The 13,632-nt window shown below is 38.6% G+C and overlaps 1 long non-coding RNA gene across 1 annotated transcript in view; it reads left to right on the top strand.

Moving 5' to 3' along the window:
- Positions 1-273: 273 nt before the first annotated feature.
- LOC119625799 (uncharacterized) overlaps positions 274-13,632 on the top strand; it is a 520,080-nt gene continuing 506,721 nt past the window's right edge. The window contains exon 1 of the long non-coding RNA XR_005241941.1: positions 274-425. This is a non-coding gene — a long non-coding RNA (uncharacterized lncRNA). The remainder of the gene's footprint in view (positions 426-13,632) is intronic.

Below are 13,632 nucleotides of genomic sequence, written 5' to 3'. Positions count from 1 at the left end.
ATATTCTCGTGCCAGTCACTTCCCCAGAGATGAGATTTACATAGCAACAGACCCAGCAGGGTCCATTAAATTTCTCCTTACCCTTTCCTAGGGGCAGTGAGTGCCTATTAAGAAACCCCAACGGCTCTGTATGTTTTTCTGAGTCATCACTTGCTCTTTCAGCTGGCTGCCTCACCAGTACTCCCTCATGCTTGATCTCTCTCTCTCTCGGGACTGGTATGCATGGCCACGCATTGTTAAACATTCCACACTCACACTAAGGTTGGTGTGACAGCTGGGGACCAGGCAGAGATCTGCAATGTGGTGGCACTCATGCACCTGTTGTTGGTAGTGAACTTCTGGCTGCCATTCAGTCAGCAGCTGTTAACTACTAAGGTGCCAGGACAAAATGAAATGCAACCGAGAAGTCATGCCCCATCACAAAGGTATGGTCCTAGTCAAATACCTTATACTTAAACTGATATGATTTTGCATGTCCCCACCCAAATCTCATTATGAACTGTAGTTTCCATAATCCCCATGTGTTATGGGAGGGACCCAGTGGGAGGTAATTAAATCATGGGGACAGTTACCTCCATGCTGCTGTTCTCATGATAGTGAGGGAGTTCTCATGAGATCTAATGATTTTATAGGGGGATTTTCCCTCTTTGATTGGTACTTCTCTCTCCTGCTGCCATGTGAAGAAGGACATGTTTGCTTCCCCTTCTTCCATGATTGTAAGTTTTCTGAGGCTTCCCCAGCCATGGAGAACTATGAGTTAATTAAATCTATTTCCTTTATAAATTGCCCACTCTTAGGCAGTTCTTTATTCCAGCATGAAAGTGGGCTAATACAGTAAATTGGCACCACAGAGAGTGGAGTGCTACTACAAGGATACCCGAAAATGTGGAAATGACTTTGTAACTGGGTCATAGGCAGAGGTTGGAACAGTTTGGAGGGCTCAGAAAAAGGCAGGAAAATGTAGGAAAATTTGGAACTGATACAGGATTATTTTTCTCCTTAGTTCAACTAAATCTGGGTTCTTGTCTCACAACCAGGAAAAATTAGACATGAGGACACATTTCTGGGTGAGGAGGGTGAAATTCATTAAGTGAAAGGGGAGCTCTCAGCAAAGAGAGGGTTCCTGCCAGCCAACTCCCACCTCACAGATTGAATACCAGGCTACCACACTGAGCTGAACTGAGGGGGTCAAGCTGAGGAGCTGAGGAGGCCAAGCTCTTCTCCTGCATAAGACATGGATTCCTGGTGGCCCCACCCCATTCCCATAGTGCATGTGGGCCTCCAGTTCATTGTGGGGATGCCCAGGCAAGCCCACTGTGCAGGTTTCTTTAGCTGCACAAAAACATCTGGTGTAAACGCTTGTGGGGCAGGTCAGAGATTCTCTGGGGACCCTTCTTTGTCTGCCCCCTGCCTCTCCCAGAACTTCCTAGACTTTGTTGAATGACTTTGATTAAAATGCTGGTAGTGATGTGGACAATGAAGTCCAGGCTGAGATGGTCTCAGATAAAAATGAGAAACTAATTGGGAACTAATGTAAAGGTCACTCTTGCTATGCTTTAGCAAAAAGACTGGCAGCTTTTTGCCACTGCCCTAGAGATCTGCGAGACTTTGAACTTGAGAGATGATTTAGTATCTGGCAAAAGAAATTTCTAAACAGCAAAGCATTTAATAAGTGACAGAGCACAAAAGTTTTGAAAATGTTCAGCCTGACAATGCAGTAGAAAATAAAACCCCATTTTTTGGGGAGGAATTCAAGCATGCTGCAGAAATTTGCATAAGTAACAAGGAACCAAATGCTAATTGACAAGACAACGGGTAAAATGTCTTCAGGGCATCTCAAAGACCTTCATGGCAGCCCTCCCATCACAGGCCCAGAGGCCTAGGAGGGAAAAATATTTTCCAGGACCAGGTCCAGGGGCTCCCTGCTGTGTGCAGCCTAGGGACTTGGTGCTTTGTTTCCCAGCAATTCCAGCCATGACTAAAAGGGGCCAAAGTACAACTCAGGCTGTGGCTTCAAAAGGTATAAGCCCCAAGCCTTGGCAACTTCCATGTGGTGTTGAGCCTGTAGGTACACAGAAGTCAAGAACTGAGGTTTGGGAGCCTCTGCCTAGATTTCAGAGGATGTATGGAAACTCCTGGATGTCCAGGTAGAGGTGTGCTTCATGGGCAGAGCCCTCATGGAGAACCTCTGCTAGGGCAGTGCAGAAGGGAAATGGGGGTTGGAGTCCCTACACAGAGTCTGCACTGGGGCATGGCCTAGTGGAGTTGTGAAAAGAGGGTTGCCATCTTTCAGACCCCAGAATGGTAGGTCTGTTGACAGCTTGCACCACATGCCTGGAAAAGCTGCAAACACTCAATGCCAGCCTGTGAAAGCAGCCAGGAAGATGACTGTACTCTGCAAAACAACAGGACTGGAGCTGCCCCAGGTCTTGGGAACCCCCTTTTGCATCAGAGTTACATGGATGTGAGATATGGAGTCAAAGGAGGTCATTTTGGATCTTTAAGGTTTAATAACTGTCCTATTGGATTTTGAACTTGCATGGGGCCTATAGCCCCATTTTTGGACAATTTCTCCTGTTCATAATGGGTTTATTTACCCAATTCCTCTACCCCCATTGTATCTAGGCAGTAACTGACTTGGTTTTGATTTTACAGGCTCATAGGCAGAAGGGACTTGCCCTGTCTCAGATGAGGCTTTGAACTCGGAGTTTTGAGTTAATGTTGGAATGAGTTAAGAATTTGGGGGACTGTTGGAAAGGCATGATTGTGTTTTGAAAAGTGAGGACATGAGATTTGGGAGGGGCCGGGGCAGAATGATATGGTTTGACTGTGTCACCACCCAAATCTCATCTGGAATCGTAGTTCCCATAATCTTCACCTGTCATGGGAGGGACCTAGTGGGAGGTAATTAAATCATGGGTGCAGTTACCCCCATGCTGCTGTTCTCATGATAATGAGTGAGTCCTCACAAGATCTGGTGGTTTTATAAGGAACTATTCCCCTTTTGATGGGCTCTTCTCTCTTTGCTGCCGTGTGACGAAGGATGTGTTTACTTCTTTTTCCACCACAATTGTAAGTTTCCTGTGGCTTCCCAAGCCATGCAGAACTGTGAGTCAATTAAACTTCTTTCTTTTATAAATTACTCAGGATCAGGCACTTCTTTACAGCAATATGAAAATGGACTAATACATAAACCCTATCATTAAAACTCTTCCCTTGGAGAATCACTGTTCACCTTAGCCTATTCATGACACTGATAATGTTTGCAATAAAAATCTGTTTAACTTTTTTTGACATGTGTCCTCCAACCATCTTGACTTTGGAACTCTCTACCTTCCACAGATAGTTCCCTAAGTATATGCACATACATAAATACACATACATGTAGCACCCATTAACTAGAATTATGGGCAAATAATACTTGCATTTTCCTAAAGTTGGGTTTTCTTGGTTACTTGAGAAGCATATATTATAGTAGCTACAGCTCAGGACCTAGCAGTGACCTTCAGCAAGTTTAAAAATAGTGACTATCTTAAAAAGTTGTTGTAAAAGTTCAATATAACAAAAGAACTAGAAACAACATCAGGTTCCTTGTAAGCAGGTAATGAACATTAATTATTGTTAATTTCCTATGTAGACTATATTTCTGGAAGCCCTAAATTCTTCTTGCCGGTCACATTGTCTACTTTTTTCCCTACATGGTCAATTTTAAATGGCTTCTGCCAAAATGATGTTTCTTATCAGTGTTAAGTCTAGGATTTATTTTTTGTCAGCAAGGTAACCAATGCAGTGACCTTCTGCAAACCAGTCATAGATACATCTTGCTCTGACTCCAGCTGAGCTAAGGCTGGGCCTAGAGCACTAGGACTCAGCTCCTGCAGTGTCACCTAAGTTCGTCTTTACTAAGCTTGCATGTTTTTGGGAAAATAAAGGAGGGGATATTTAAAGCTCTGGACAACTTTGAGAAGCTCAATTTTTGCCACCCTGAAGAAAGTATAAGGATAGAGATTTAATGGAGCTGCTGCTGCTGGGCCTGTTGCTCTTGTAAGTCTCTCCTCTGGGGAAGTGAAGGGCACAACAATATCGGATGTCAGATTTTAAAGGAAGGGATTATCTTCATCTCCTCTCCTGAACCACTAACTGAAATTATCCATTGCTTGCTGCCAAAAGAAAGACATAAATAAAAACAAAACTGAAAGTAAACAATAAAGCAAACAAAACATGCAAACAATGAAACCAAATCAAATCTTCTCAGTTTAAACTCTGGGCTTAACATGCCTCCTGTTGTGTTTTGGTATTTTTGGGGTCATAAAAAAGTAAAGAGGTTATTTTATTTCCAGGGCCTTATAAAGACAGATGGTAGGGGCCTCATCTATACTTTGGATACTTCTGGTATCCTCCACTGGTTTAAGCCAGATTTAGACTCACCTCATACTAGGTTAAAAAAAAAAAAAAGTGTTCTAAACATATGAAAATAGAAGCAGAATGGCAAGGCCTGGACTGAGATGAAGCAAGTGGGGCATTTGCATTGTCTGAAAACTTTAAAAGGTGCCAAAAAACTTAGTAATTGAGGTAAACAATATTTTAAAGCAATATTTTTAAAAAGAATGCAAAAAAATTGATGATGAACAAAATATCAAAATTTTAAATAAAGGCAAGATTAGCGTTACTGAATATTTCTTTTACCTTAGACACTAAGACAAGTAGGCAAAGCACTGTGGGATGGAATTCAAATGTAGGAGTGATAGGAAAAAATTAGGTCAACAGTAAAAATTAATTGACAATTTCTATCAGACTAATGTTTATCAAGCTAATAAAATTCTAACAAGCTATATCTGACAGCAAAAATAGTTACTGAGAAAAATGTATAAAGAAACATCTTCCTAATTGTCTTGGCAAGCAAGATCAACATACATACTTTTCCCAAAGCAAAAGGGGACAGTGGGGTAGGAGAAAGGAAGATGTATTGGATACCTGTTGTTACTTTTCATGCGATCCTTTAAACTTCAAGATGTCCAGAATTGTTTTTATTATTTTATTGCTAAGCAAATGGAACTTGGAGAGTAATTCTCAAATTAAAAACTTATATGGCAAAAGAGCAAGAATTTAGCTCTATAATTTGCTCTAAAATCTTTGTTATTTTTCCTCCACTCTATTTTGTATGTGCCTTGGCTTTTTTATTTGTGAAGTAGTAATAGCACTAATTCTTACCATTTCTTTTTAGTACATAATGGTTGTAAACTCACTTTAAGCTACAAATACACAACAGAACTATAAAGTTCGTTTATTTTTTAATTCATTACCTATTTTTTGAGTATCAGGAAGTCAACCATTTTTGATCTGAAATATTGCAGGGTTGGGGAATAAGGAACCTGCCATTTTGATTTTAAGTTTCACAGATTTGCAGGTCCTAAACACTTGAGTTGAGTAGTCTCAATTTTCCTTCTATCTCATGTTGGAAACAAAAATGTAGCTGCTTTATTTCTAGAATACACTGCCTTGAATTGATTATGAAGGCATATAAGACATTATCTAGACAATTTTCCAAATTTTTGCTGTTTCTTTGCTCCTAAGAGATTTGGTCCACAGGTAAAGATAAATCATCATATCTTAGAAGTTTCCCCCACCATTTTTCCTTTTTATTCCCCACTTTACCAATACAACAGAGTTTCTGCAGTAGGGTGACTGTCAGTATTCCCTGGAGTGTCTCTTGAATGAGTAGTCAGACCTTACTCTAGATTTCATGGCAGCTGGAAATGGAATCTGTGTTTCAGATGATGAGCACTGGCTTTTCTGAGTTGGTGATAAGTTCAAATTCATAGCAGGATTGTGAGAAATGCTGCTTCAGTTGCATAATTTGCTTATATTTAAAGAACTTATCACAGCATATTTGAAGTACAGTCTATTATAACAAATATCTCTGGTAGGTAGTTTATTATTTATTAATCTAATGACTTAAAATTTCATGATAAAAGATTTAGTGCAAGAGAATGTCTAGCATTGCCCAAATTATTACTAATTGGTTGCTAATAGCTGTTACACCGGCTATGTGTATAATTATGTAAAATTATACTGATGGCCTCAGGTGAGCCATTCTTTGGGAATGGAAATATACTTGAGCAAGCGGAAACAAACTCAGAGTACTCAGACAGGTTCTTTTAAATACATTATCTCCCTTGACCCAAACTCTTTCAGTGGAAGAGGAGAGTTCCTATGAAGGTCTAACTTTTGATGTTGTTTTGAAAATACATCTTCATAGGAAAAAGTATCGCAAACTAGGTAAATGGTTAAAAGTGGGGGCATCAACATCAGATACCCTGGCTGTACATTTTCACTTCTTTACTTTCAAGAACATCTATTGTAACTTTGGACAAGCAATTTTACCTCAGTGACACTTGCTTGCCTCACATAAAAAATACAGTTATGATATCTAACTAATAGTGTTGTTGAGAGAACAAATGAAATCATATATATGTGATGGAAAAAATATTAATCAAGAAATGCTCAGAGATGTTGTCTCCCCACCCCAGTCTACCAGCGAGAATGCTTTCATTGCTAACCCAGCTTTCAAGTCTTAGATTCCTTCTGTGTGATCTGTCTCTGCTAGAGAAACCTTTTGTGATGCAGAATAATCCAAAAGAGATTGAGCCTAAGACTCAGGAGGAAGACGGAAAGGACTTAACAAAGAAATGAAGTCAACAGATATAAAAGCAAAAAGAAGTAGGCAAGGAAGGAGAGTGTAGAATGAGAGTCTGGAGAATGTATGGATGCCAAGAGTTAAGAAAGTAACAAAAGCAGCTACCAGAAGTTTGTATTTGTTTTCTTTGAGGGACTGAAAAAAGAATTGGGCTTCTTATTTTATTTTATTTTATTTCATTTTCGACTGTTCTACTTTGAAACTTTGCATATGACCTAACTAAGGAACCTATTTAGTGCCCTTAATTGCATATGATTAGACATGTAAGGTGAATATTTTTGAACATGGCTCATAGGAAATCCCAAATAAACAAGAACTTTTATAATAATAATAATATAATGATCATGGTTATATCTGGAGTAAAATTCCAGCAAAAGCTTCATTGAATAGGCATGTCTTATTAACATATCATTACAGAGACTTGTATAATTGGAGCACTTAGAAAAAAATGAATTATTTTGTCATCCCTTTCTTAGGTGGATCACCTCAGAAAATATATTTCATTAGAAAAACTATTAGAGTAGCTTTCCGTTCCTAATGAGATAAAAATTAACATGAACTGCTGACCTCTCCCTTAAATGAACCCTGGAGAAATTAGAAAAATAAAGGAATGAGAGACATTTTGGGAAATGTGAGGCCATTATCGTGCCTTGGTTTCTATGTGTGTGTAGATGTGTGTGAGTGTGTGTATGAATGTGTGTGTGTGTGTGTGTGTGGTGTGATGGCATGGTCTGCGGACTTAAGGCAATTGAGGAACTAGACATTTAAGAGTCTATTTCTTGACCTCTTCTCACAGAAATTGCAATGGCCATGTTGTTGGTGTTGAGTGGACAATATGAAAACAGCACAAAAAACTGCTAGGATGAGGGTTGATGAAAACAATTCTTTAATATTTACTTTTTTAGTACCTTTCCTCCAAATCTCGTGGGTGGTGGATTAGAATTATGAAAAATGCCTCTTTATGATATTCTTTATTTTTCTCTAAAAATTTAAAGGTGATCTTCTGACAGAGTTGCATTTGAGAGTGGCAGAGAGAGGAACACACACAGTCGTTCTGTGGAGTCTTGGGCCTATTTCTTGCCCTCAGTTAGGATGCGGACCAAGGCCAGATCGTTGACCTATTACATTATATATTATCATGGAAATGGCACCCTAGACCAATATGACTAGACACCTGAAGCTTACAAATTCTTTACAAAAAAATAACTTTAAATGTATGGCTATTTAAATACAACAAATAAAATTTTAAAAGGGCAGATATTGGCAATGTGAAATTGGGAAGTTTTAAATTAATACAAGTAGAAGTATTTTGGTATCAAATACTTAGTATATAAAATAAAATGTTCAATAGATGATATAATTACCAGAGAGAACACCACTGAAACATGGATTGGTAAGGCGAAAGATGTGATGAAGGAATTATTTTAGAAGATAGCAGGACATTATAAAAAACAAACATAAAATGAAAGGTAGGAATTGTTGCAGTAGAAGTGCCATCAACCGATGTCTGTGTTCCAGAGGAGTCAAAAATGGAGGATTGGTGTCAGTGATTTGCTTACAACCAGTAAAACATGGCAAAAGTGGCACTTCTTGTATCTTCTGATGCTAAGTCAACAGAAGTCTTGCAGGTTCTATCTTGATCTCTTTGAATGCCTGTGCTCTAGATGTTCCCTCTCCAAAACCAGTCACCAAGTGAGAGAGATATTTCAAACCTCATTTAAGAGCTCTGGTCAATTGTTCCAGTTGATCTCAACCTTTCAGCAATCTTCTTGTGGTAGCAGACTTATGAGTGAAGAAGACATCTTGGAAGCAGATCTCCCAGCCACAAATCTGTCAGTCTCCAGCTGTTGGGCACTGTCAGCTGATCTCAACCCAGTTAAGTCCCCAGACATTATGAAGTGGAGAAGAACCATCTTCACTGTACCCCTCTTGAATTCCTAACATATTGAATCTATGAGCATGAAATTTTGAATTGGTTGTCTTTGTTTTTGCTGCTATGTTTTAGGACTATTTATTATACTGTAGGTAATTGGAACATTTAATGTGTTCTTTAGCAAGAGGTACTTTTTACTCTAATGTAAAGAAACTCAAGTAGGCCCAATTTATGTCTTTAATATATTCATTCATTCACTTGTTCTTCAAACATTTGTTAATCATCTATCATTTGTCAAGTGCTATTCAAAGTGCTGAGGATACAATAGCGTGTAACACAGACACAATAGCTGAAGTCATAAAAATTACAGCTTTCTTCTGAATTCTTGGAAGAACAGAACTTGTACTCAAGTTAAAACCATACATCCAGGCACAAAGAAACAAGTATTTATAGTTAATACAACATTGCGTGCCATATAGTCATAGATCAAGTAAATTAAATCATGAATGAAGGAATAAAATGTATGAATATTGAAATGCCTGTATACTAAAGCTTCTGTGAATATATACACACACAAATACATTGCCTTCTTAAATATGTATATCATATGCAATTAGTTAAATGTTCTATTTGAATAACAATAAAGGCTTTGATCAAGAGCAAATGATTCTATCTAGAATAGTACTAATGAAGATGACTTTTCATTTCTCAAACAGCATGATCAAGATCAACCATGAAGAACTCTGGAAGAAAATTCTATAAAACTACTGAGATTCAAAGCATTCTGGAGCTGACATTAACCTTTGAGCTTGCTGACTTCAACCCCCTTATTTTACAGCTGGAGCAACTGAGCTCCAGCAGGCAGTGAATCAGATGGGTCATGGTATCAGCGGTGGTGCAGAGCAAGCTAAACTCTGCGAGGTCAACTGAGGTCCTGTGTAACCCAGAGGGATCCTGGCATGAATTTTAAATTCTCTCCTCAATTCTGGCATCAGTTCTAGTATCCATATGTCTGTGCATACATAGAAGCTGAGGCAGAGAAACTCATGAGAATTGCCAAGGCCCTAGAATCCTGAAAACAGTTGCTAATATCCTGTTGCCATGACAACCCACTCAGGAAAGAGCCTAGGTGCCAGACTTAGATTTTTTTTTCTGGGTCCCAGAGGAGTACCAGAGTGAGTTGATAACTCTTTTATTGCTACCTGGAGAGAAGCCTTTCCTGCCCTGTGTATCTTCCAATAGCAGATCAACACTCCAGGGATGGTAACTGATGCAACTGTGGCTGGTTTCATTTCCTTTAGAGACAAAGGTCTCCGATGATTATTGTGCCATGAAGAATAAGGGACTTGTACAAGCTAACATGTCTGTAAAAACATGTGATTTCTTTAGTCCCAACTACCTCCGCATTTATGAGGCTCCCTGCTTTATTTTCCCCTACTTGTTTTTCACCAGTGCATCTGCTCCTTCCTGCAGAGGAAATGTTTGTACCGTTCAAATGGTTGGACTATGAGTCACAGATTAAACAGGAGGGACTTTTCTGAATGATGCTCAGCAAGGCCTTAATTAAAAGGAAGGAAGAAATTCTGGTGAGTGGTAGCAAGATTGGGTAGTTTAGAGCCATGAAAAGTACCAGCCTCTCCCCAGGTAACCACTAGCCTTCTGGCATGAAATCATCCAAATTTAGGATACGTAAGATGCATAGGACCTGGAAATTCTCAGAGCTGCATCATGATGCCTCCAGAACCTGTGTACCTGAATGTTGGAACAAGATAATTACTAACACTCACTTGCTTCCTGTATGTCAGACACTATTCTAAGCATTTTTATATTCTAACTCACTAAATCATCACAATAATTTAATAAAGTTGGTACTAGAGAAGTAAAGGGTCTCTCACATGGACACCCAGCTACATCAGTGGCAGTGCCAGCACATGAATTCAGGAAGCCTACACTCTGTCCCAATATGCCACCCCACCTCTACTGATATATGACTGTCTGTCTGGCTGGTGCTAGATGGCATCATATGCCTTCATCATGACTTGTTCAATATGCCACTACTTTCACATTATTCTGCTCTATCCAAAATGCATTTGGCCATTATCTCCTTCTTTTCATATTCTACGCTGCTGCCTTAGTTAAGATACTAATATTTATTTATTTATTTATTTATTTATTTATTTATTTATTTATGGAGTCTTGCTCTGTCACCCAGGCTAGAGTACAGTGGCACAATTTCAGCTCATTGCAGCCTCTGCCTCCCGGTTCAAGTGATTCTCCTGCCTCAGCCTACCAAGTAGCTGGGATTACAGGGGCATGCCACCAGGCCTGGCTAATTTTTGTATTTTTAGTAGAGACAGGATTTCACCATGTTGGCAAGGCTGGTGTTGAACTCCTGACCTCAAGTGATCCTCACTCGTTGGCCTCCCCAAATGGTGGGATTACAGGTGTGAGCTACTGCACCTGGCCCTAATTCTTTCTTGACTGGGAAATTCAGCATCCACATATTATATCTCCCTATTTCCCATATTGGTTTTGTTCAATCCATTCTCCACATTGCAGCCAGAGTGATTATTCTAAAATGTATCTAAGATCTTTTTCACCCTTATTTTAAAACCCTGCAATGATTTTCTTGTCTTCCGCTTGGTTCTTAAATCTTTAGCAGGCTATTCCCGTGTCTTAAGCACACTGCTGCCACAGTTAGGTTTTTCTCTATTGTGATTGTCTATTTGGTCTAGCTTAATTGTGACCTAATCCAAGACAGAGCTTATGATTTTATCATTTTCTCCGCTCCCTAAAACACTTGTTTGCATATGGTAAATGTGAAATAAGACAAAGAAAGTTGGGTTAATAGTTATTGAATTAAGATGAATAGTTAGACCTTGGTCTCCATATTAGGACGCGGCCATGATATACTTCTGTTGTAGCTTACCCTATACGTGAAATTACCATTATAAAGCATATGTTCATCTCACAGAAAAATTAAAGAATATGAATCTGACAGACACACTATATACTACTCTGGAGAAAAAGTTTGCTGAATCACAGAACAAATTGCTTTCAGTCTCAGTCCAGAAATCCTAGTCAGAGGTATGTTTTTGAAAATTAATATCTGCCTTTTCTTTAAGTACCCAAAGCCACGCTAATTCTACTGGGTGAACATTGCTCTTGCTTTTAGTGCACATGATCCATTAATGTCACATGTCATAATACACCTTGTTAGAGAACATTGTTTTATAGTCTCAGTCATAATCAGCCATATTTGTCGATCATGCACAGTGTTGAGAACCATGTATTAGAAAGTTTAGTGCAGAATGCACAGGAAGTGCCCCAGTGTCCTGAGGAGAATTTCCTCAGTTCAGTTGATGGTACTTTCTTCCATCTAGCCATGTAATCTACCAACCTTGGGTCTGTCTTCCTCTCCCTCAGCTTCCACATTCAATAGCTATTGTTGAATCCATCCCCTCCTCATGTCCACTGCTACTACTTCTGCCCTAGGCTTTGTCATCTCCTAGTGGAAACTGGAATATCTTCCTCATTAGTTTCCCTCTCTCCTGTCTTTCTTCTTCAAAATGCCTTCATAGTATTTTATCAAGAAAGTAAAGCTTATCATGCCATTTCCTTATTTAAAACTCTCTGGATACTCTTCATAATCCAAGTTCAGGCTAGCATTTAAAATCTCATATTATTTGGCTAACAGTTAAATTTACTGGGTGTCAGGCACTATTCTAAGTGCTTTAGTCCTCTTGTTGGCTTCTAAGGGTCTCCATGTCTCCCCAGGAGACACTCCTATGAGGGAAGTGCTATTTTATCACTGCCTTACTTTCAACTTCAAAAACTTTGTATTCTCACTACATGTTGTATGTATGTGAGGTACCTTGTACTTCAAGAGATTTTGTGCATATTATTTTCTCTGCTTGATATGACTTCCATCTCCTTCCCATCTTGTTGTTTTAACTGGTTGCTCATCCTTTAAAGCTAGTTACAGGAATATCAAAAATTACAGGCTCCAAAAAGAATGTTTTAACCTCATCCATAATGCCAGGCAAGGAGCCCATGTTCTATGTTTCCATAACACCTTATATAAAATCTGAACATGATATCTGTCATGCAGAACTCCTATTGTCTTTTTATGGACATCTAATTGATCTAAGTCACTAAGGACAGGAGCTATGCTTGACTCTGTATCGATCTTTGAATCCTACTTACTTCCAGTGAATGTTCAATAAGCACCTGTTAAATAGAATAAGTACTTCCCTGCATATTCATATAAAATAATATTTATATATTCTTTTATGACCAACCATTAGTATGAGTGACCATTGCGATTATAAAATGGGCTTTACTATTTTCTAATATGTTCTTTCCCATCCTGAGTCTCAATATGCTTTATATATCAGAAATATTTTATAATTATTATAATAAATATTCAGAAAACAATGAAACATTTATGATAATATATTACATTATAAGTACCACTTCAGGTATAAAAGAGAAAGAGAGGAAACCAGAATTATTGTGAGAAAAAAGAGAGTTGAGATCTTTGATATGTTATTCCAAGGCAACAGAATTTAAGAAGGGTGACGACGAACTCACTCAGGCAGCTGACATCTCAGTGCGACAGTTTCATATTTCTAATAAAATTTTGATGTTAGATATAGATATACTGTGGAAACAACAAGGGAAGAAAGAATAAGAAACCAGGAAAAAAGTAAGAGAAAATTGGATATAATCTGAGCACTGGTGATAGCTGAAAACACGAGCAGTGAGCTAATTGAGGGACAGAGTTTTAAGAAAGCAACTAAAGAGCACGAAATAATACCTGGTTAGTGAGCCGGCTAGAGAGGGGATCAGCAAAGGAAAAGTGTTTATTTGTTGGCAAAAGCTCCAGGGACAAGTCAGCTCTTTATTGAGTTTGAACATAAGGAGAAGTACCCGAGAATGTAAGACTTTCATCACATTTGTTTCATCTGTCACTGTATTTACTTTCTCTTGAGAATTTAAATGGAGAGAGATCTGAGTGAATTTGAAATTTGTTATTTTATAATGTTAAGTCCAAAGCTTC

This window comes from Chlorocebus sabaeus, chromosome 15, assembly GCF_047675955.1.
Source record: "Chlorocebus sabaeus isolate Y175 chromosome 15, mChlSab1.0.hap1, whole genome shotgun sequence".
NCBI lineage: Eukaryota > Metazoa > Chordata > Mammalia > Primates > Cercopithecidae > Chlorocebus > Chlorocebus sabaeus.
Note: the sequence above shows the minus strand (reverse complement) of the source record. Positions and strands in the feature narration are given on the sequence as shown.